At 32.4% G+C, this 22,235-nt stretch overlaps 1 protein-coding gene across 2 annotated transcripts in view; it reads right to left on the reverse strand.

The window, feature by feature from the left end:
- Positions 1-22,235, reverse strand: part of Prosap (SH3 and multiple ankyrin repeat domains prosap) — a 153,698-nt gene that overhangs the window by 113,447 nt on the left and 18,016 nt on the right. For both annotated transcript variants that reach the window (XM_089704041.1, XM_089704040.1), the window contains exon 2: positions 2,100-2,130. The gene's annotated coding sequence lies outside the window, so the exon portion shown is untranslated. The remainder of the gene's footprint in view (positions 1-2,099; positions 2,131-22,235) is intronic.

The raw sequence follows: 22,235 nt of genomic DNA on the forward strand, positions 1-22,235 counted from the left end.
CTACATATAATATGGCATTGCTTTACCAAGTTTCACTGGTAACAACGCAAATGCTATGATTTGTTGACTTCTTTACTTCTTCTTTGTTTATTCCTGAATCATCACGTTCGGAGTGACGTCATGCGCTTTTTTATTACGATCTCTACTAAATGAGTTTTCTTTTCCTGAATTTCCAGTGTTTGTAGAACGTTTAATAAATAGCCTATATTAGAGGATTTAGATTTGTTTATATTGCATTTCAAAAGAGATCTCCTGTATACTATTCACACAGTAACTTACAAAAATATCATCAACTAGCAGTCCGCCCCGGCTTCGCCCGTGGTACATATTTACGTTTTCTCTACGTAAGAACCATCCTCGTACTTCAAGGAATATAATAAAAAAATAATTATCGAAATCGGTTCAGCCGTTCTCGAGTTATGCGCTTACCAACACATTTTGCGATTCATTTTTATATATATAAGATTGTGAATTGCTAAACATTTCAGTTTAATTAGACTGAAGAGCTTTTACTTTTTTCATAGTTTAAATGTAAAAGCTATTGAGACTATTAATTGCATTTTGTAATAAATTCTAAATGTAATTATTAATTATAAATATAAATTAATGACTTTTATAAATTAATTGGTTCTGAGGTTTGCGTGTTTTGCTTTGCAAAACTGCATTTCTTTAGGGAATTACTGAAGTAATCTCTTTAATAAGGTATTAGAGCTTTTTAGGTTTTTGGGTCAATGATGTAATTTACGAAATTAATGAGCTGTTCCGAAGGTTCATATAATCATGAAAAGATCCATAAAAAGTCGCCGCAAATTAGATTTTATGATTCTTTTATCAATATTAAGGGCCTTCATTCTAATAATATAGTAGTGAGTAATTTGAAGAGAGTTAAATCGATGGTGAAGGGATGTACAAAACGGCAAAAAGGCGGAAAATTTGCTACGTTGTTACGTTCCGTATTTTGATTAGAAACACATAGGTTACACCTATAGTGTTGTGGAGATATCATTGATATGACAGTAATAGAAAATTTTCAAATTAATAATGTAGATTGGTCCTTCATCAGAAGAAATATCGTTTAAGAAGATGTGTACTGAATGTACTCGGAACGGATTGATCTCATCAGTATATGGATTTATGTAACCAAATGTGTATGTAGTTATCTAGTTAAGCCAGATTACCGCCTACACCGGGCCATGCAATTTGCTCACAGCAATACTGTGCCCGCTCGAATTGTGATTATGTGCATCCTCTTATTATTTACATACTTCATAGAGGATTGTAGTTGTAGGAAGAATAATTCGGATATTTATAATTGACCTGTTTTCGTAATAGAGGAATGAAACGATGCTATGAACAAATGTTGGTTTAAAATATACGCTATAGTTTCGGATATTTTTGCACTATTCTTGGAAATATGAGTTGTGTTTATTCGTTTTATTTATATCAACACGCACTTTAATTAAAGATAATTGACTATTGATAGACACTCAAAGTATGATTGATACGTTATAAACATATCTGTGTCACTTCGAGATGAATAACACGCGGACTAATAAACGTTTGCTCCAATGAAATCTCATGTGGTAACTGGTAACGTCTTTCAAGGGACTCGAAATGGGTAACCATCGTATGTAATATCTCCTATACGGTAGCAGACGATAAATTACGCAGGCATGTTTTATCAATTGCCGGATTATGCAAATAGAAAGGCTAACTCAGAAAGCCGGAGTCACATAGTCGTATAACCTAATTGGTTTACTAATTGAATTTGCGAATTGCTTAACACTTTATAGCTTTCATAGACATGTTTTAAATTGAACGAATCAAACGAAGATCGATTCAAAAATAATGTTGCACAGGGCGTTAAAGACTGTGCGTGACAAGCAACAGATAATCTGACAAACTACTAACTGAACATCATTCGTTGTTGAATTTGAACGTTGCTGAACATCAAATAATATATGAATTTAGAAATTAAACACTTGGACACAGTCCGTCTTTTACCACACTCAGTGTCAAAAGGTGTTGTAAATACAAACATAATAAAATTGCGTTTAAAAAGTTTTCTACTTCTAAAATATTAAAAAGTTGTCGCTTACATCTATCCCGCGTGCGCATCCCGGAAGCCACCTGAAACAATATCGCATGAATTAGTTACACCGTCCGCCATTAATAAATAATAAGCACCTGACAGGAGGCCATTACACCCACGAGGTGGAGTGTGGACACTTTTGGGAAGGTATGAAAAAGTAGCTTTTATAGAGGTATGTTATGATATAATTTATGTATGTGTTTTTGAGTTTATTAGTTAACAAAAAAGTTGTCATAGAGCAACTGAGTAGATTTTAGAGAATAATATTATTTATAAAAAAATTGGATATATGCATCCAGATAACATTTTTAATATTGTAGTAATTCCTCTATTTGAATTTCGCGTTGAATAAGATGATTTTAGTCCCTATAAAATGCAACCTAAGATATTGAATTTAATTCCTGTTAGTGCATTATCTCCTATAAAGTATAAACGAATTCCTCGGAATAAAGTCAGTGCAGAGAATCTACATGTTTTATAATTAGCGTATAAAATTAATATCTCAATCACGTCCGCTAATCCCATAGCCGCATATCGTCAATATATTCAAGACAGCGCTACTTAGAACAGTGCGTCTAGATAGTACACCGCGCTGAGGAATTGTATGAAGATTTATGAGGCGATTAAAGCGCTGCACGTGCTAAATCATCGGCGATGTTAATTTTGTTTGTGAATTTATAAATTAACATTTGTGTGGCGCTGTTGCTCAATGTTGTAGTGTGTTCTAGATGTTTCTACTGGATTTGCCTAGAGGTCAAGACTGTCACATGTTTTGACTACTGTTCCCGAATGAGGATTGAGGACACTATTATTTATTTATATATTATATATTTTCTTGGCCTGAATATGGCAGAGAGACGAGTAGGTATTTACCTGAAGTAATACTTATATCGTAATAATTGATATTAGAAGTAATGGCATTCAGGTTCTTCATGATATTTTAGATAAATAAAATATTTTAATAAGTATTTTTTTAATTAAAGTTGTCGAAAGCATTAAATTCAGGAATGTAATCCTTTTGTTATTATCATTGCAAAACTTAATATGTAGTTTTAATAATTAAGTTTTCCAATGAAATTATCACAGTATCTTCTAAATCCAAAAACAATATTCTTTTTCTTATAAATAAGAAAATGAAGACAGTCATGAACTCATGACACATCTCGTGGTTCACAGATGCATGTTCTATGCAAAACCATTTATAGACAAGTCACTAGTGTATCGAGCTGTGGTATCGAGTGAGAAACAGATGATTTAGTGTACACGAGTGTTCCGGGGTGAAGTTGCCATGCGGTGCAGGCGCAGCGCTCATTGGAGAATATGATTTTTTTTTTAATTAGGAACTAATTTTGAAATTAGATGTTTTTTTAAGGAATATTTTTAAGATTTTTGTTTTACCAGACTGTTGTAGCACCTACAAAAGGTACCTAATCATGTTGCGTTTCAACTTCAATGGCATCTATCGAGTTGAGATTATTTTCTACATTTACGAAATACATATTATGTACAATAACTATATTAAGCTTATGTTAAAACCTTAACATAAACTGCACTGTAAAGTTTTAAAAGCTTCTTTATGTAAAATAACTGAAAATGTATCTGATATTAGAAGTAAATCTCAAAATTTTAGTTACACCCATTCCTAACTCACAAATAACTGTCCAGTGTAAGGCGAGCCTTACAGGAAATTATTCGTAATTCAGAGTGTAACATCCAACATCGCTGTGTAAACGTACCCGGCAGCTAACGCCTGTGTTATTCGCTAAATTGGCGTGTTAGCCCCAGCCTCCACTGGTTGATATGATCATAAACTGTATAGAGGGAAGCTAGTAAAAAGTTACACCTGTGACTATTTATCTGCGTGCCATATTACGACGTGAAAAGTCTAATAAGTTTTAGCATCGAACCTTAGGTAGTTAGTATTTAAAGTAATCTCAATCTAGTTTTACCATTTATTTTTGTTATCCGATATTGCAACGAATGAATAAATATATCTACCTACTCAAATAATTTTATTTTACTCTTGTGATAAATATTGCATTTACTGATACAAGTAATATAATAAAATACAGCGAATAACGACACAAAATTTGTAATTCCAATAGCATTAGTACAACATTATTAATATTCCAATCAAGGATTATCGGCATTCATAATATCGTAGTATTGTAATATCTGTGATAATATCAAGTAACTTGCAGTGGAAACCAGCTTTAGTTAACTGCCCATTTAAGTTTCAGCTCTCATAAATGATGCTACCAACCACAGAATTGCATGCAACAATGTACGTGCATACCTAAAAACTAATTTTAAAGCACAACGGTAAGTTAGACACGTAAGATAAATTATATCTAAGAAATGTTTGTCTATAGTCCTTCTTTTGTTTGGTTTTTGTCTAGCAACTAATCCACTTTTTAGTAATTTATTAAAATTACAACCAACTGTTGTCCTACATCTGTAAATCATGTAACAATTTACTGGATTTTTTTTTCAATTCATTTCATTTCAGCTTATTTTTTTCACTCAATGTTGATAATATTAAATATCGTGTATGTGTAATTAGTGATAGTTTCTTTGTCTATTTGTATTGTTAATTTTAAAATAGTTAAAAATTTCAATTTCAATTAAGTATATTTAAGTAAACGGAAGCCAATATCCAACGACAAAGAAAATACAGACATTTTTCTACAAAAAAAGGCGCTGTCCTCGATCGACATACGGTCTACTCGTACACCGTCATCCGGCCTTTTTTAATATAAGTATAATATCTGTGATAATATCTAGTATTAGAATTTAGATAATCACGAATTTTTTACCTGTAGGCTCGCTTGGTGTTCACTCTGTAATCTGTTAAAAAACTCTCTACTGATATTTGATATCCCGCGTCGTAATCTATACTGCCTTTTCTTGTAGAAAACAAATCAAAATTTTAAAATTTCAAAACCAATGTGTCCGTCCATCTTCTTACAATTATATTTACTGTTAAATACCTACTACCATAATCTGCAATATCTGAAATCATTCTTATTTTTCGTAAATAGTACGGTCTACCTATAACTTTCTGTAAACTTGTTCCATTGAAATTAATGGTTTCAATAATGGTCACTATGAAATACATAATGGTAATTATAAGCTCAACAAAACATACATACTAAAAATCACGTAGAACTTAGGAGGCAATTATTTTCAAAAATCAAAAGAACTACGTTACCACCTCAAGATGACAAATCATAATAAATTCATACTATTTATTCCAAGTTGGTGCTTCGTATCAAATAATAAAATAATCATACCGTTAATTCGAAGTTGGTGCTTCATATATTTTTCCTATTTTTATCATAGACTTGACATCCTCGTCTACCATAAGTAAGTTTGACTGTCATATGCTGTCGATCCTACGTCTAATCTCATGTCGAATACTCCCATGGGTCGACAGTTATGGAATTGAGAGAGAATTTGTGTTTTCTCTTATATATGTGCACTATAATGTCTCATAATATAGTTATATGTTGGCTTGACTCCATTAAGATAAGCTGTGGTAGTCTGAAATTCTGCCAGCAAAGTAATTTTATATAAATGTGTGCAAGTAACATAAAGGCGGGCAGTTGTAGCGTGGCACCGCTTTGAGAATGTCGACATCATCGTCTGATGACGACGATTTTTTATGTGGCGATTGAGAAAAAAAAGACGTTATTGGGTTCATCCGTTTAATCAAGATTGTACAATTTACGGGAATTTCAAAATTTCGCAAGAATTACAATCCGACGAAGAAAAGTTCCACATATATTATCGAATGTCTGAAAACACATACAAGCTATTATTAAATCAACCTCTGCAATAAACTCAACGTAAGAGTATTGTAATATGAATAGGATACATAGGTACTGAATTTGTCATTATTAAATCGAAAGAATGTTTTTGAAATTTTTGTGATTCTGTATTAGGTATAATATGGCTGATCGGATATCGAGCAAATTTGTACCAGAGATAGATTATGGTATATGTATTAGTTATTTTTTATCAGAAATGCGTATCATAACCAGATTAGGTAGATAGTATTCGGAAAACATGGAGCGAAGCCACGAGCTGAAACTAGTGTTTAATAAAATAACGTAAACATACGAGTAAACTGCATTATTTACTAAACACATAGAGCACTAATTAAATACAAACGGTTCGGACAAACTCGTCTAAAATTACCGCAATTAAATAGTTAATTAGAATCTCAAATTTAAATTTGCACTTCTATTAGGAATTCAAATAAAAGTAGTGTTTACGTAGTGGCTATTTACTTATTTAGCAATCTGTGCTACAGCTTTCTTGTGTCTTGATTATAAAAAAATCAGTGATAATGTCGACTAATACCTAGTAGTAATTAGCGTATTATTTTAGTTCTACTACTTCAAATGAAGGAATTCATTATAGAAACATTATCACGGTTGAAAAATGTTGAAATTCTACTCCGGGCTCTACAATTCTTCGATACAATCATCTTACTAAAACATATAATTCTTTAATCTTATCTAGAATTGATATATTGCACGCCTCATAAGCGAAGCGTTGAGGTGGGTACTACCACAGACTAATAATAATATACTACGGTACTACTGTCACTTCGCGCAAAACATCTGATTTTTCAAACTTTAAAATGTCTTTATGTATCATACATTGCACTTGTAAGATAATACATACACACACATATTAAGAAAAAACACTATTTTTAACATTCATGATATTTTTGATGTCATTTTTGTTATTTAAACTAGTTAAAAAACAGTTTAAAAAAGTTCTGTCTTGGACGTCCGTGTGTCTGTATGTGCGGAGGATTTTCTTGTTAACACGATAGCGACCGAAATACTTTACTAATCGAGTCTTTTTTTTTTTCTCTTACGCTTGAGTATGCTCAGGAATAGAACCCTTTCATTTTTCAGGGTCTGATTCGATGTGGTTTAATTGTTATTAAATAAACAAAAATAATAATTAATAAATAATTATTAAAAAAAAATTACGAGGCGTGCACTTTTGGATTTTCCAAATTATTTTCTTCTTTGCTCTACACATACGTATAGCATCCCTTATCATTTCTTTGCAAACTGTATAGCAAAATACAACAGAATGTTATTGTTAGCGTGCTTATAGGAGCCCTTAATCTCAATAGTGGTCGTCTCTCCAAGCCGCACGTCCTTTTGTTTTTGAACAATACAATTTTCGCAACTTGAGCACGTTTCCTGCGGGAGTATAGAAGCATACTGTACTCCGTATTCACATGGATAAGAAAGGTTTGTTTGAGTGTCCTTGGGAGCAATTAGTGTAGGATCAAAGGAATAAATAATCGGGTTTATTAAGTTAAAAGCTCACATAATAGGTTAGGTACTGGCATTTTTATAAGTATAAGTAATAGGTAAAGTTTTCCTGAAATAAGCCAAGTAATAGATTATTATTTAAACAATTTATACAATTTTAATCACACATTAGAATCGTTGCAATATAGAACCTGCAATAGACTGCAATAGATCGATTATAGTTGCGTAGTAGTAACAGAATCTGCAATTATCAATTCTCAACACAGTTACTATAAATACATTACGAGCTATTGAGCCGAATGACAACAGGCAATAATGTCGAGAAGACAGCGTGTTCCACACCTATCAGAGTGGCCTCTCGGAAAGCGCTAACTGTCCTCTGCCCTCTTGACCGATACTCGAGAGTTGAGGCGCGTTTCTTATAAATTTCCTTTGACGCAAGCTACGGGAACCAGCGACAAAGGCAATCGAGTCTCTTTGATCGGGACGTCTTTCCGGGAAGTTGTTGGCAGGAGTTGAATATGTATTTTGATATATTGCTTCTATTGCTACATTTAGTTTGCTACGATTCGAACATTTTATTTGAATAAGGTATTGATATCAATACCTTATTCAAATAAAATGTTCAAATAACCTTATTCAAATAAATGAAAAAATGTTGGTCCATTTAATAAATGGAACAACATTTTTTAAATTTTAAGACTATTTTTTTTTCTTATTTGATGTTCGTATTTACAACAAATTCCGATCTGTAAACGCAATAGGAATTTGTTGGACAAGCGTTCTCATCCACTTTTAATACGAAGTGTTACTAAAGATGTAATTTTCGATCATCTCGATATTCTTTGCTTTAATACTATCTCAGAGATCATGTAAGACGTAAAGAGAATTCGCTAAAGTCTATATCTTGTAATACAGTCATTACCGCAGCTTTTTGCAAGACTTGCGAGCGTGTCGATTCAGTTAAGCGCAGTACCACACAACACTGATTGTCAGCTGATGTGGTCACACTGACACACTTAGACCTAAGCAATGACCTAAGTCTAGCTTATCTGGGTTGTATAATGGTATTACTTACTAGCCTTTTGTTATTATACTGTAAAGCCGTCGATATTACCACAATATTATTTTATTAGCTGACCCGATGTTGTTCTACTCGAACTGTCAAATGCGTGTAGTTTAGAGTTGAATTTATCTCAAAATTGGTGCAAATTTTTTAGCTTTTCTTTCATTATATCTTCATCTTGACAATAATTAACGTAACAAAAAAAATATCGAAATCGGTCCTGGTCAACCTATGATGCTGTAACCAAGTAAATAGGACGACGGTTCCATTAAAAACAATTTTCACAATCGGACACGAAATGAATTACTTTAGGCATATAAACTATAAATAGATATACAAAAACGTAGCATTTTCTTATTTCCACGTGTATTTCCACAGCAAAAAATTCAGCATGAAGTGAAACTTCTTTATCGGGGTTGGAAAAAAATTTAGTGTAACATTTTTTCGTTACGCGTGACATTTTTCCGTTACGCGCCATCTTTTTCTTATCCCTACCACGCGTGATTAGACGAATTTCTGTAAAGTTGCAAATATTAAATTATTTTTTGAAAAATAAGGTCATAAAGAAGTTTCACTTTTTACATGTGTACACTAGTACACGCACACATTTTTTTTATAACGTTTAACTGGTATCACGTAGTCGGAAAAATATACCAACACCCTTCAACAGAAGCATGTTATTTCTAAAAATTCACTGACTTATCAAAAGAGAATTTGGCCACATTAATAAGGCGCACTATCATCCCGCAAGATAAAGCCAAGCGCACACACACACACAACACAAAACAACCATAAGACCCCCCGTGTACCCATCGCCTGCAAGGACCTTTGACAAAGTAATGACGTACAGACAAAAGACCTACCTCCTAATCCCTCCGAACTTGAAACCCCTTGAGTAGGGTTGCTATGTAAAAAATGGGTGGGAGATTTTTTTGAGAATTTTTGCTAAGTTCATTGACTTGAGCTGTTTAAGGTTCGGTTTTAATTAACAGTGTGCCTACTTCTCTTACTTATCACAAAATGTAGGATATTTGTGCGTGAGTTTAAACGTGTTTTGGTGGGGTTTCAATATTTGTAATCATCGCAAGAAAATCTGTATGAAACATCAATTACTTACAATAAACGTTTTTGAGTTTTATATATTTTGTATCTATAAATAGACCACTTAAAAAGCATAAAATATAATATTAATCATACATAATGTTACGTCAATCATTGTACGAAGCTTTTAACTTGATACAGTATTCGTGGAAGGATATGACCTCTAAACATCCTTGCCCGAGGGTCAACTGACCCTCGCGGCTGTAGGTCGCATGTTTAAAGGATTACAATAATATTCAGGTAAAACGTATTTTTGATCCAAATAGCTATTTAAATTTCAATATTATGTCTTTTCAATGTTAGAAAAATATGCATAAGATAAATTAAAAATTCCTTAAGTCGATATATGTATATATATAAAATACAAAACAAAAGCCAAAAACATAAGTGTCTCTTATATGTTTCACATAATTAAAAATACGAGTCTAAAATAATTTTCCACAATATTTCAATTACAAATTTTTGAAGTCATTTCCTACCACAATCTTCGCATAAACTACGTTTTAAATTATCCCAAAAGACACTAAACGGTAGTCACCATAGTCAGCCAATGTAGGCATTTGAGACGGTTTGATTCGCCGCCGGGATGCGAGTCCTCATGGTTACCCTCCAAAACGGTATTCAGCCTTCAGGTATTGTAACAAGCACAGGGTGCTCCTTTCAGCTTGAAATATCCAAGTAACTACGCTGTTTTGATATTGTGGAGTGGCGTTGAGTGAACTCCGCAGGTACTCTAGCTTCTCTCAATTCAATCTTTGTTTTTGACTTAGTACTTATCTAGTAGTGTTTTATGTTCCTACATTTTAAAATAATTGTTATAGTGCTATCATTCAATTTAATTCATTAGGCAAAAATCAGAGACAGAATCGAATTTTGGATATTACTTACTTATGTTTCTAGTAGGCTAATTTTGAGCAATAAAAAATTTTCTTATAGCAAGAATTCTTATAAACCATAATTATGATTCAAAATTATCCTGAAATAGTTTTCTGCAATAATAGTTGATGCATTTAATCACACTACTTTAAACCGTCTGATTGTACATAGCAAACAAAAACAGGACAGTAGCCATAAAATTGCTCTGCTATTATTCCAATAGATCCTGTGCTATGTGACAGATATACCATCATATGGATACAGATGACAGCTTTTTTGCACTGCAATCGCTGTTATGTAGGTACCGTTATGTATGTTTAAGCGAAGGTTGGTAAGAAATTATGTGTAATTAATTGTGGTAAAAACTTGTGGTACTGCGAGTCTGCATAAGTTGGCAGTGCTCTATAATGCAATGCACTGCACTATATTATTCTGGATTTATTTATGAATTGGCCTTGATAGAGGTGGTTAATAATTGCTGTTTCATTTGTCTTTTGTTAATAGTTTTATTGTTTATAAAACGTTAAACTTCTGTGATATTGTTATATTATTATTCATCGTCTACTTCTTATCATACACATTACACGTGTTATTAATTAATTATCTATTACTTGTGTTTATATAATGTTATAATAGGTTTATTAAAGAAAGCTCATTGAATAATTGGCCTCTAATTACTTTTAAAAAGTATTAAGATTTACATAACCGCTTATAATAATCTTACAATTAAAAATGTTTAGGAATAATTGTCGTTATCTAAAAATAATTTAATGATTAATTAGATATTTGAAAAGACCAAAAGCACCAAGCATGTTTATGAGTAAAATTCCTATGGCAGAATGAATAATAATGGTAGAATATATTTATTTATGTATAGCATCACAACCCTATCGCTATGGAACATGTAGATTTTACTCGAGGCCTATTAACTGAGCATTGGATGTTTCTGAACTTGGCATGTCTTATTCTATTCAATTATTTTCACCGCCAAGACAACAGTATGCTCCATTATAATAAAGTATGGGAAATAGCGTGGGGTTGCCAAGCACAATAATTTCTATTTTATTAAACAATATTTTATAGTTTCATAAATGCGTTTTGGTAATTGTATGTAAGATAATTTAAAAATCGAAGCGAAAACACGACAAATTAAATTTTGAATCTTCTCTTTATTATGGAAAAAAATTGAATCTTCTCTTTGTTATGGAAATATGTATTCAAATTAATTATATATTTACAATCTGTTTTATTTAAAAAAAATTGTATTAGTAATTTTAATTTTTTTCCCCACCTAAATTCTTTATTTATCTGTGCCCTCTTCCAATTTCAAAAACATTCGATTCGTTTTTTAAAAACGTTCGTTTTGCCGCCAATCATTGAATCATTCTTTCTGCATAGTTGCATACTAATTTAGTACGAGTATTCGCTATACATGTATAGCAACCCTACGTCGCTTGCGGGCTATGCGTGTCGGCTGATTGCCGTGTCGCCGATGGGTCTCTGACGTTCACGACTAACATCCGCGATAATTGCAAGTTGCATTGATGGAAAGAGAACATTTCTGTAGTTTTATACTTATTGCAGATATGTAATTGGTGAAGGTGAGATTAATTTTATTGTTATTCTTATTTGCTGTAATCTTTAGTAGGTTTAGTTAAAAGAGATGTTAGGTATTAGATAGAAGTTAAGTTTTCAACGACGTAGAAGATTTTGAACATGCGAACAGAATTATTGTAATTCTGATATTATCTTTGAAATTTGCCATTATCTTCGTCTGAACATGTAATTTTCAGTTTTCATGCAAACTACAATTTGCACTCCTACATAATATTTAGAAATTTAATTTGTCTATTAATTATTTGTGCATACACTACCTATCAAATAAGCCTATAATAAACCTGCCTATACGCTTTTCAACAATTGCGGTCGCTTTACTAATTAATTTGGATCAACATGCGTTTTCGCACACACAATGTAATTAACAAATTATTGAACCGCACAAACCGCTAATTCATGTTCTACAGAAGTCAACGACCAGGTACACTTCTTAATTGTCCTATTGTCCAGTTTTTTGGATTCCATGAAGTTGGCAAACCAGTTGAGATGGTATCTTCTTAACTGTTTAGTTTGCGTAACACTGGACACTACTTTTTGTGAATTAATAACTGTATCTTTAACTGAGAGCTGTCGCGATAGTCACAGCTCTCAGTTAAAGATGCAGTATGACTGATATGTTTTAAAAGAGCAACTATGGAGTTTCTTGCCGGTTCTTCTCCATAGATACTGCTTTCCGAATCGGTGGTAAATGTAAAAATATGTATTGACGTTTCAAAAGTGCTTCTCGAAGAAGTCTAATTGAATAAATAAATGTTTGAGTTTGAGTTTATGTCTTTGTATGTTGAATGAGCATTCACATTGCTCTTCTGTCCTTCTGTAAGCTGTAAGCTCCAATAAGTTTAAGTAGGTAGTTGATTTTTCTGTATAGTAATTTTTTAAAAACAAAGAGCGCGTTATCATTAGTTGGAAAATAAATTGATAAATTAAGGCAGTAAAAAGAAGAATATTACTGCCAAGAAACAATTTCATCGAGATATAATTGATGTGTTAGAGAAGAGCTAGAGAACATAACGAACTTCAACAAGAGCGGTGCCAATTTAATAAAAATTCTTTTATAAGATAGAATGAAAAATACAAAGAAATAGGCAGAATTATCATGTGCAATGTCAATTTAATAACCAACTATAGCACACACTGTAGGCTGTATCAACTATCAACATAAGCTCATGTGTAATAAGTTAATTATCGGTAAATTTCATATACCTACGTAGTTTCAAATTATTGGTCTCAACTCACTGTAACGTATATTCAACTTTATGTTGAGGAAATTGATAATAAAATAGCTTGACCGATATACGTAAACTGAACGTCATCAGTTTGTTTGTTTACTCTGCCTTAATGGCTTTCTAATATCCTACACATTCTCAAAATAGGTATCGCATAGTGCACAGATAAGAAATAATATGAAATATTATTTCTTATCCAGTCTTACCCAGTCTTTACTTGGGAATCGGCTATAATTTTTAAAATCAGGATTTCGAATTTCTGAGAGTTAACGATGTTTAGAGAAGCGTGTAGTAGATACTTACATTACATGTGTGTAATATAAATACATACACATACGTATTTAAATCCAAATATGCCCATTTCAGAAAATACAACCCAGTTTTAGAAGGTACGCACTACGCACTAATTGGTATAAAAAGACTTAACTTAATAATTATATTAATTAAAATCGTCCATTACTAATTGCAGTTGAGATAAACGTTTAATCCTTTATAAATCAATAGCAAAACCTTTTTTTTAACATGCCTTTGATGAATATACAAAAACTAAAACAAAATTCGTTTTCACAAACTCTGTGATCCCGTTTTCGGCACGTATTTCGGATTTTTTCACAACATTGAAAACACTCAAACGAAACTAAGTATTCAAAAACTATCAAACAAATATCCACAGTATAAAAATAGCAATACGAAAGCAAAACCAATTCAAAAGATATTGCACCCTACAACAATCAGCAAGGAATAACATTAATATTTCACACCTGTCATCGCACAAGTGCACTTAAATAACTCATTGAAGGTCCAAATGAGTTATTGTACGTTGATGAATGATAACAACTTGAACAAGAGTTACGTGAATTATTCGCATAATAACCGGTGATATCGGATATTATCCGCGCCCACATTCGTAATGCATCTTCCTCAATCGAATTGCTCAGTAATAGCGTGAAACCACGGCGTGTTGGGAATTGTAAATTGAAGCGTTTATTCGAATGACTGCCTTCCGGGAGTTGTGGTAAAAACTGCTCAGCCCTTTCCTACGATTTGATATTATACGTACCGTTATACCTGTGCATTATAAAAATGATAGCATCGATGTACAGATGAATCCATTATTTTATATTAGTAGTAGCCATTTTATTTTTATAGAGATTAGCTCAATAATAGACGATTTATTTCGACAGTTATTTTTCATGATCGTATTTTCCATGGAATAAGTAGCTTAGATATATATAGATTATAGACATAAGGTGGACATAAGTGTATACCGAATCATAATAATTAGTTACCTACTTCACCCATAATCCATACTAATATTATAAATGCGAAAGTAACTCTGTCTGTCTGTCTGTCTGTTACTCAATCACGCCTTAACTACTGAACCAATTTGCATGAAATTTGGTATAGAGATATTTTGATACCCGAGAAAGGACATAGGCTACCCCGGAAAATAGGATAGGTTTTATCCCGGAAATCCCACGGGAACGGGAACTATGCGGGTTTTTCTTTGACTGCGCGGGCGAAGCTGCGGGTGGAAAGCTAGTTATCTATAAAAGTTGCATGCAAAAAGAACTATCGTAATATGTTCGACCCACTTGATTATAATATTTGGCCTAAATAGCAGTTACGTTACCATCCCTAATGATCTTCAGTACGTAAAGCTTGTGCAAAATGCATGCGCACGCCTGTCGGCTGTCCTCACTCGACCCTGTTTCCATGCTTTGCTGTTCCGTAATTACTTGATTTCGTACTACATACGCTAATCGAGTTTTTAGTGCTGTATATGTTACTGTGATTTGTGGTCGTAATGTATCTGCATGGACTGAAGAGTGTTAGAACTTAGACGTTACATAATGGTTGCCAAATTAGGTTGAAATTACATTACACTACCAAAACAAATATATTTTACGATTAGTGATTAAAATAAAACTTATATCACAGTGAAAAGAACAAATTAAAAATTAAGACGAGATAAGACGATGATACAATAACGGTAATTATAATGAGGAAAATAAAATATCTGAATACAAACAAACACGCACAATACTATCAACCCTCTAAATTCTAAAAGATATAAGGATATCAAATCAAACACCGTTATTCGTAAATTGGCTCATACAGAATGATTGTGCTGACTGAAATATGTACTTGAAATAAGCAGTAATGCCTGTAATAGGTAGCCAGATGAGATGTCAAGATATGACACAGTGACAGGAAGAGTTTTCCGATAAACCCACTTTGAGCTGACGTTAATCCTGGCTTAGCATTGATTCTAATTGTGTCCACTCTGTATTGGAGATCTAGTAGATTCTCTGGAACTTGTAATTAAGTGTCCAGGCAGATTGCCACGTTTGTAATTAATGTCTGTTTTGTGTTCTTCGAAGGAATCTCATGTGATTTGAAAGTTGTTTAGTTGAGGCGTGCATATAAATTATATCTGTGTAAATAGTGTGTCGTTTTCTTGTAGGTAATTTGTCTTCACGTATTGCGATGATGCATGTATATTATATTTTATAGTGATCCTGAGATGTGGATATCGCACTATCGCACTATCTCGCCTACATCTTCGTCATATGACACAATATTAAAAAAAAACCACACATTTAAAATAAAAGCATCTGCAGCCTTGAGTGTATAAACGCGCCCTAAAACAACATCTTACAGATTCCATAGTGGACTTTATTGAAAAATAATAATATACTCACTAATACAATAATTTTCCTCAGTAATAATTTCACTTATCTTACCTTATGTATCAAAAACAATCTCTCACAGCCAATTTTAAAGCCCAATAATCTACCGTAGAATCAAAAAGCGAACGATTGAAAGCTATCCAATTTACCTGAATAAATTCTTCTACGGAACTTATTACCTATATCTTTATTCGTCCTTATATCTATAGAGCTAAGGGTGATAATTGCTCACAGTTTGGCAAATAAGATTGTTCTATTCAGGGTTGGACTGGCATGTTAAATGAAAATGATAGTACTTGTGATATTAAATTGTGAAAATTAATACAATAATCCTGACGTTTCCAGTAAATTACATTATTTAATTAAATTTTGTCCAATTTTACAGTGTATGTGATATGTATGATGACCGCGTTGGAGTTAAAGTGAGTCTGTGTAAAGTATTATGTTTAGGGAAATCTCGTAACTGCCTGTATGTACTCTTATTATGAGGACGAAAGAATATTTTTTTTGTTTGTTTGTAACAATTTTACTAACCAACATATTCGATTGATTTTGGATATTCTTATGATCATTAGCAAGCAACGTCTTTATAGAGTTACGAGTCGTTTTGATCACAACGAATGAATAAAACTATGACTAAATCCGGTCCTGTGTGTCTTATAGAAAATGGCTTACCTCAGTAAGGTGCCGCAAAGGACCTTACTGCCTGATATTATCGCTAAGTGCTGGAATCGGTTGTTACGATATATCCTTTATCTTCGATATTAAGGGTTATTTAAGAATCTCTTTTTTAATCGCTCTTTGCAGTTTATTAATTCGCTGCTTTTTATTTAAAAGCTAAATGTTTAACCGATGTTTAGTTTAATTTAACGTAAAATATTCTTCATACGTCCATATAAACGCATGTGAAATGGTGAAAAAGCTAAAAAGGTAAAAAAGCTACGAATTAGGAATCTCTGTCTCTATGTAAGTAAGTGTGTATAGTGTTTAATAAAATTATCTTTATATTTGCTAGATATTTCAAGGCATTAATTACATTTATGTATTAGTGGCATTATCAGCCACGATTGGTTTGTTCGATAAAATGAAAGGCATCTACATATTTGTGCATATTGTTATAGCGAGAACAAGGGCCGGTCCAGTGTTGCAATGCGAAATTCTTTCCCCTTGTTAAGGGCTTGGTCTAGTAGTGCAAACAAATGCAACCTGTCATCCTATATGTAAATAATACAAATGTACTAAGGGAAAGTTGCTCCACTTAATTTTTAAAAATTAAATCATTCGTATGCATAATTTAATATTCGTAATAAGTACCAAAAATGACAATTTGAAACAATTTTCGTGAAAATTACACCGGGTGATTTTTTTTTTATCAGTACACAATATTTGCGAATACTTTCTATTGATATCTTCAACTTCATGTTTATATAACTGATCAACTTTTACAAAGAAATTTGGACGAAATATAAAAAAAATAAGCTTTCCATACAAAATGCAGAACTCTATACATTTTTTTCGACCTAAGTTTCTTAGTGAAAGTTGTTCAGTTTAACTAATAAAACGGATAAACAAATTTTGTATATAATAAAAAAAATGTAATGTTTGTATTACTTAAATGAAAACAAAAGATATTTATTTCTGACTAGCTTCCGCCCGCGACTCCGTCCGCGCGGATGTCAGTCTTCGCGTCTTCTACAGATTTATTATATTATGTGTAATATATAGATTTATTGACGACGCGGTTGGCGCAGTGGTAAAGTAACTACCTACTGAGCCGACGGTCCCGGGTTCGATCCCCAGTCAGGGCAAATATTTGTGTGATGAACTCAATTATTTGTTCTTGGGTCTGGGTGTTATTATCTATATATGTATTTATTAAATATTATATTTATCGTCGCCTAGTACCCACAACACAAGCCTTAATTGAGCTTACTGTGGGACTAGGTCGATTTGTGTAATAATGTCCTATAATATTTATTTATTTATTTATTTATTTATATTGATAAACCTAATAAATCTTTTGCTAGCATTCTGATGCTTTATCGGTTGCACTGGATTTATCTCTTTTTTTTCAATCGCTTGAATGATATAGGATGGGTCCTTGATGGGCATCGAATGCTGAAGTCTCGAATCAATCAATTCTGACAGTAGGCAATTTATGTAAAATCTTGATAATGGTCCATCATTTTATTTTGCCTAAACGTTACATACTTTTTTATATTATATTCTATTTTTAACGAATTATTCACTCCAGTCCAAACAGCAAATAAGCAGACTTCTGCTTCTGCAACGTTTAGTTGTCCCTGAATTTAGAAAAAATAGTCATGATTCTTATCTATGACAAAAGTGTTATTTTTTGCATTGTATTTCAAATATTAAATTTTTTTTTAACCGCATTTTCCGCATTCATGTCTTTTGCCGGAATTAGACATTTAACTTCTACTAGTCCCATTTTCCCTTTTTGATATTTCTCGTTATACTTTTAAAAAGTTATTATTGTCATTTTGCTCATTAGGTAAAGTAATTTCGATATCAGTTTTAAGTTTTTTGATACCTGCAATAATAACGTCATAATCGCCTGCACATACTTATCGATTACACCCTGTATACAATCCACCATCCACATTCATAATGTTTTCCTGTCCTCCTCTCCTTTACGCTGTTCACCGATACATTTGAAATGAGTAAATCTGCTACCTCTGAAGGATGTTTCATTGTGATCAGCAAATTTTCACCACTGTTGTCGATTATTTGTTTTTCATTTTTAATCAGCAATTGGGAATCATCAGTTTTGTTTTTTGCAGATTGGTGATGTACCCTAACAATACGTCGAAAAGGGAAAGCATCAACGAATTATCGTCTTCGTCCTCTTTTTTTATTCTTCGCGTCTCTGTTACTTCTGTTTGTTTAGTTCTCAACACCCACTGAATTTTCTATGTTATTGTGATCTTCCATTACATCTGAGTTTTGATGATGTGATGATAATCCATTCGTTTTAATATTGGTACTTAGAGTTGGTAGACTAAACTAGAAATGGCGGACTAAATTTGTCAGCGCGTCTGTAAGATCAGAATATAAAACCAACATCCTGTATTTAAGTTACAAAATTAATAATCAAACAACATGCCGCTACGTTGAAAATGACTAGAAGAAAAAATTAAAACACCTCGGATCAATTTTGGAGTAAACAAATCATTTTCAACTTGGGAAGTTCAAGTTCTCAATACAAGTTTATATTATATTTCGTATATCTCAAACCAAAAATAAACATTTTTGGTACTTCAAAAAAATTATATTATAAGAAAATTTATGAGCTTACTTTAGTTTTAAAGAAATATACATCTCTGACTGAATTTACTGACACCCCGTAAAATAAAGAAATTGTTGCCAATCACCTTTGCAATCTATTTGGTTTCATTAACTTTATGTTCGAAGATAATTTTTTTTCTAGTAGTTACACGCGTATTTTTTTCGTTTATTTTCCATATCGAAATCAAATGTTTAAAAATACGAATATTTGCACAAAACTAAGATAAAAATAATCAATTAACAAAAATATTAAATTTAATGAAGTAGAGCAACTTTCACTTCGGTATGAAGGAAAATCGAGCGTAGAGCACACGTCAGAACGCTCCGGCCCAAGGAGCGCGACTAAAGAAATTCGCTAGGATTTTTCCTAATTATTTTAAATGTTTTTTTAATATTTAAAGAATTATCAAAATTCAAAAAAAAAATTTTTTAAAGGTTTAATACTCATTGGTTTTCAACCAACTCGAATGAATTAATGGAAAAAATAACTTTTAGCAGTATTTATCAATAGATTTTGTAAGGCAAAAAATGGGAAATTTAATGAATTTATAACGTTCTAATTAAGAAAATCATAAGTTTTTCGGCAATTGTATTCAGCAGTGTTTAATAACGACTATATAAGGATAATAATGTGCTGATCAGATTGTGTAAATTGTAATCGGTTGCAACGTAGTGAGTGCACAAACTTAGCTCGAAATGTCTTTGGGGGAAAGAGACTTATCTTGAAGGCCTGATTAAGGTAACATAAAGTAACTTTATAAATGTGAAAAAATTCACGCGCATTGCGTATATAACACTTATTGATAAACAAGAAAAAAAAATTCAGTTTATCATTTCATTAGCCGGGAAAAAATTGTCAAATAACTTGTTGAAAACGCAATTTTGCTAGACTGCAGCCTTAATAGGAAATCATTACAGACACTAATATATTTATTACTGTTGTTTCACAAGTATGCCACGTGGATTAATACATGAGATAAACGCGATTTGAAGCTTTGAAACTTTGAATTTACATATAGGTACATTGACAAATTATACGCATAGGTAGCTGTAGGTGATATGAAATATTATTTAGGGCGAAAGGGAATGTTGTGAATGATCGTAGGTTCCCATGTATCGCCTATTTTCAATAGTAAAGTTATTCTTTCAATAATGGCGTAAATAATTTGAAATATTAGTAAAAATTTGTTTTATTGTTACGTGCAGGATTAAATATGTTAAAATTGGCCTTTACATTTCACTATAAAGCATTATTATAAACAATACTAGCGGTCCGCCCCGGCTTCGCCCATGGTACATGTTTACGTTTTCTCTACATATAAGAACCATCCTCGTACTTCAAGGAATATAATAAAAAAAGAATTATCGAAATCGGTTCAGCCGTTCTCGAGTTATGCGCTTACCAACACATTTTGCGATTCATAAACAATATTATTCCGCCTCAGCTTATACCTTGTTCCATTCGTCGTCTAGCTTTCGAGCAGTCAATACATTTGGTCCGTTCACGCTACCGACCCATTACCGAGATTTGTTCGCGCTTTTCATGTAAATTGCGTGTCAACTAGAACTTGTTGTTTGCTGATCGATAGACCTTATTATAGTAGGTGCACTTTTAATGGATCCGGGATATTGATGCTCTAGTTTCAAAGTTTAGCAATCTTGTTTTTGACAACGTTCATGTTTGGTCAAGTGGGATTCGAATTGGAATTACAAACCACAAGAGAATTTTGTTCTAGTTATATATCGGATTTAGGTTATGACGATATCACGTTGAAACAGAAATAATATCAATTTCGACGACTTTCGTTTCTGAACTCATATTATTTCACATGAAATAAGTAGGTTGGTGTTTTTTCTATTGAAAGATTTCGTTACATAAAAATAACATGAACTAGAGTTAGCATTTTTATACAGCCAGTAAAATTATCCGATATTTTTGTCCGTTCCGAGGTTTTTGCGAATTTGGCAACATTTCATTACACAATAACCTTTTTTGCATTAATGAAAGAATAATATACTATTCAAGGAAATATAGCGATTAACGAATAAAATTTTACGAGGAGATGAATTTTAATGAATTTAATAAAGCATTTCAGATTTCATTATATGTACAGTCAGAAGCATAAATATATTATCATTTGCAGATTAGCAATAATATCTGTCATAAGAATGGGTTCAATAATATCTGACTGCCCGTATACAGCAAAAATATCTGACATTAGTAGGCAGCATAATAAAGTGGCATCAAAATTATGTGACGAAAATGTTACAGCAAATAATTGTGACAACCTCTCGAAGCATAAATATGTGACTTCACCTAGGAGGCAATAATATCTGACACAATTTTATAATTCTGTATTGTAAAATATAATTGATTCAAAATTGACAAAAAAGCATAAATATGTGACACTAGCTTTCCGCCCGTGGCTTCGCCTGCGTTTTCACAGAAATACCTACCGCATAGTTCCCGATCCCGTGGGAATTTTGGGATAAAACCTATCCTAAGTATTAACCCAAGTTACCCTTTATATGTCTGCTAAATTTTATTGTAATCGGTTCAGTAGATGTCAGTAGTATTTGCGTGAAAGAGTAACAAACACACACATGCACATCCTCACAAACTTTCGCATTAATAATACTAGGTTAGTAGGATAGGAAGTAGGATTATAGTAGGACTAGTAGGATAAGATAGGATAGGATTTTAAAAAGGCCAAACGTTTTTTTATTGAATTAGTGTTTTGTATTTTGCTGGGGTAAGAATATGAACAAAAGACACATTATATTTTGTAAATATTTTTTTTTATGAAATTACGATAATATGATAACTTGCCATAATTTTCGATACTCAATATTATAATAGCAATATTATAGGCTAATTATAGGTAAATGAAAATGAATAACGGAGCAATCGTGTCAAACGCCGCTAACGTCAAATATAACAAAACATGTGAC

The sequence above is a fragment of the Colias philodice genome, chromosome 15 (assembly GCF_061535455.1).
Source record: "Colias philodice isolate Cphi_HAF_F1 chromosome 15, ilColPhil1 Martin Lab GWU primary, whole genome shotgun sequence".
Lineage (NCBI taxonomy): Eukaryota > Metazoa > Arthropoda > Insecta > Lepidoptera > Pieridae > Colias > Colias philodice.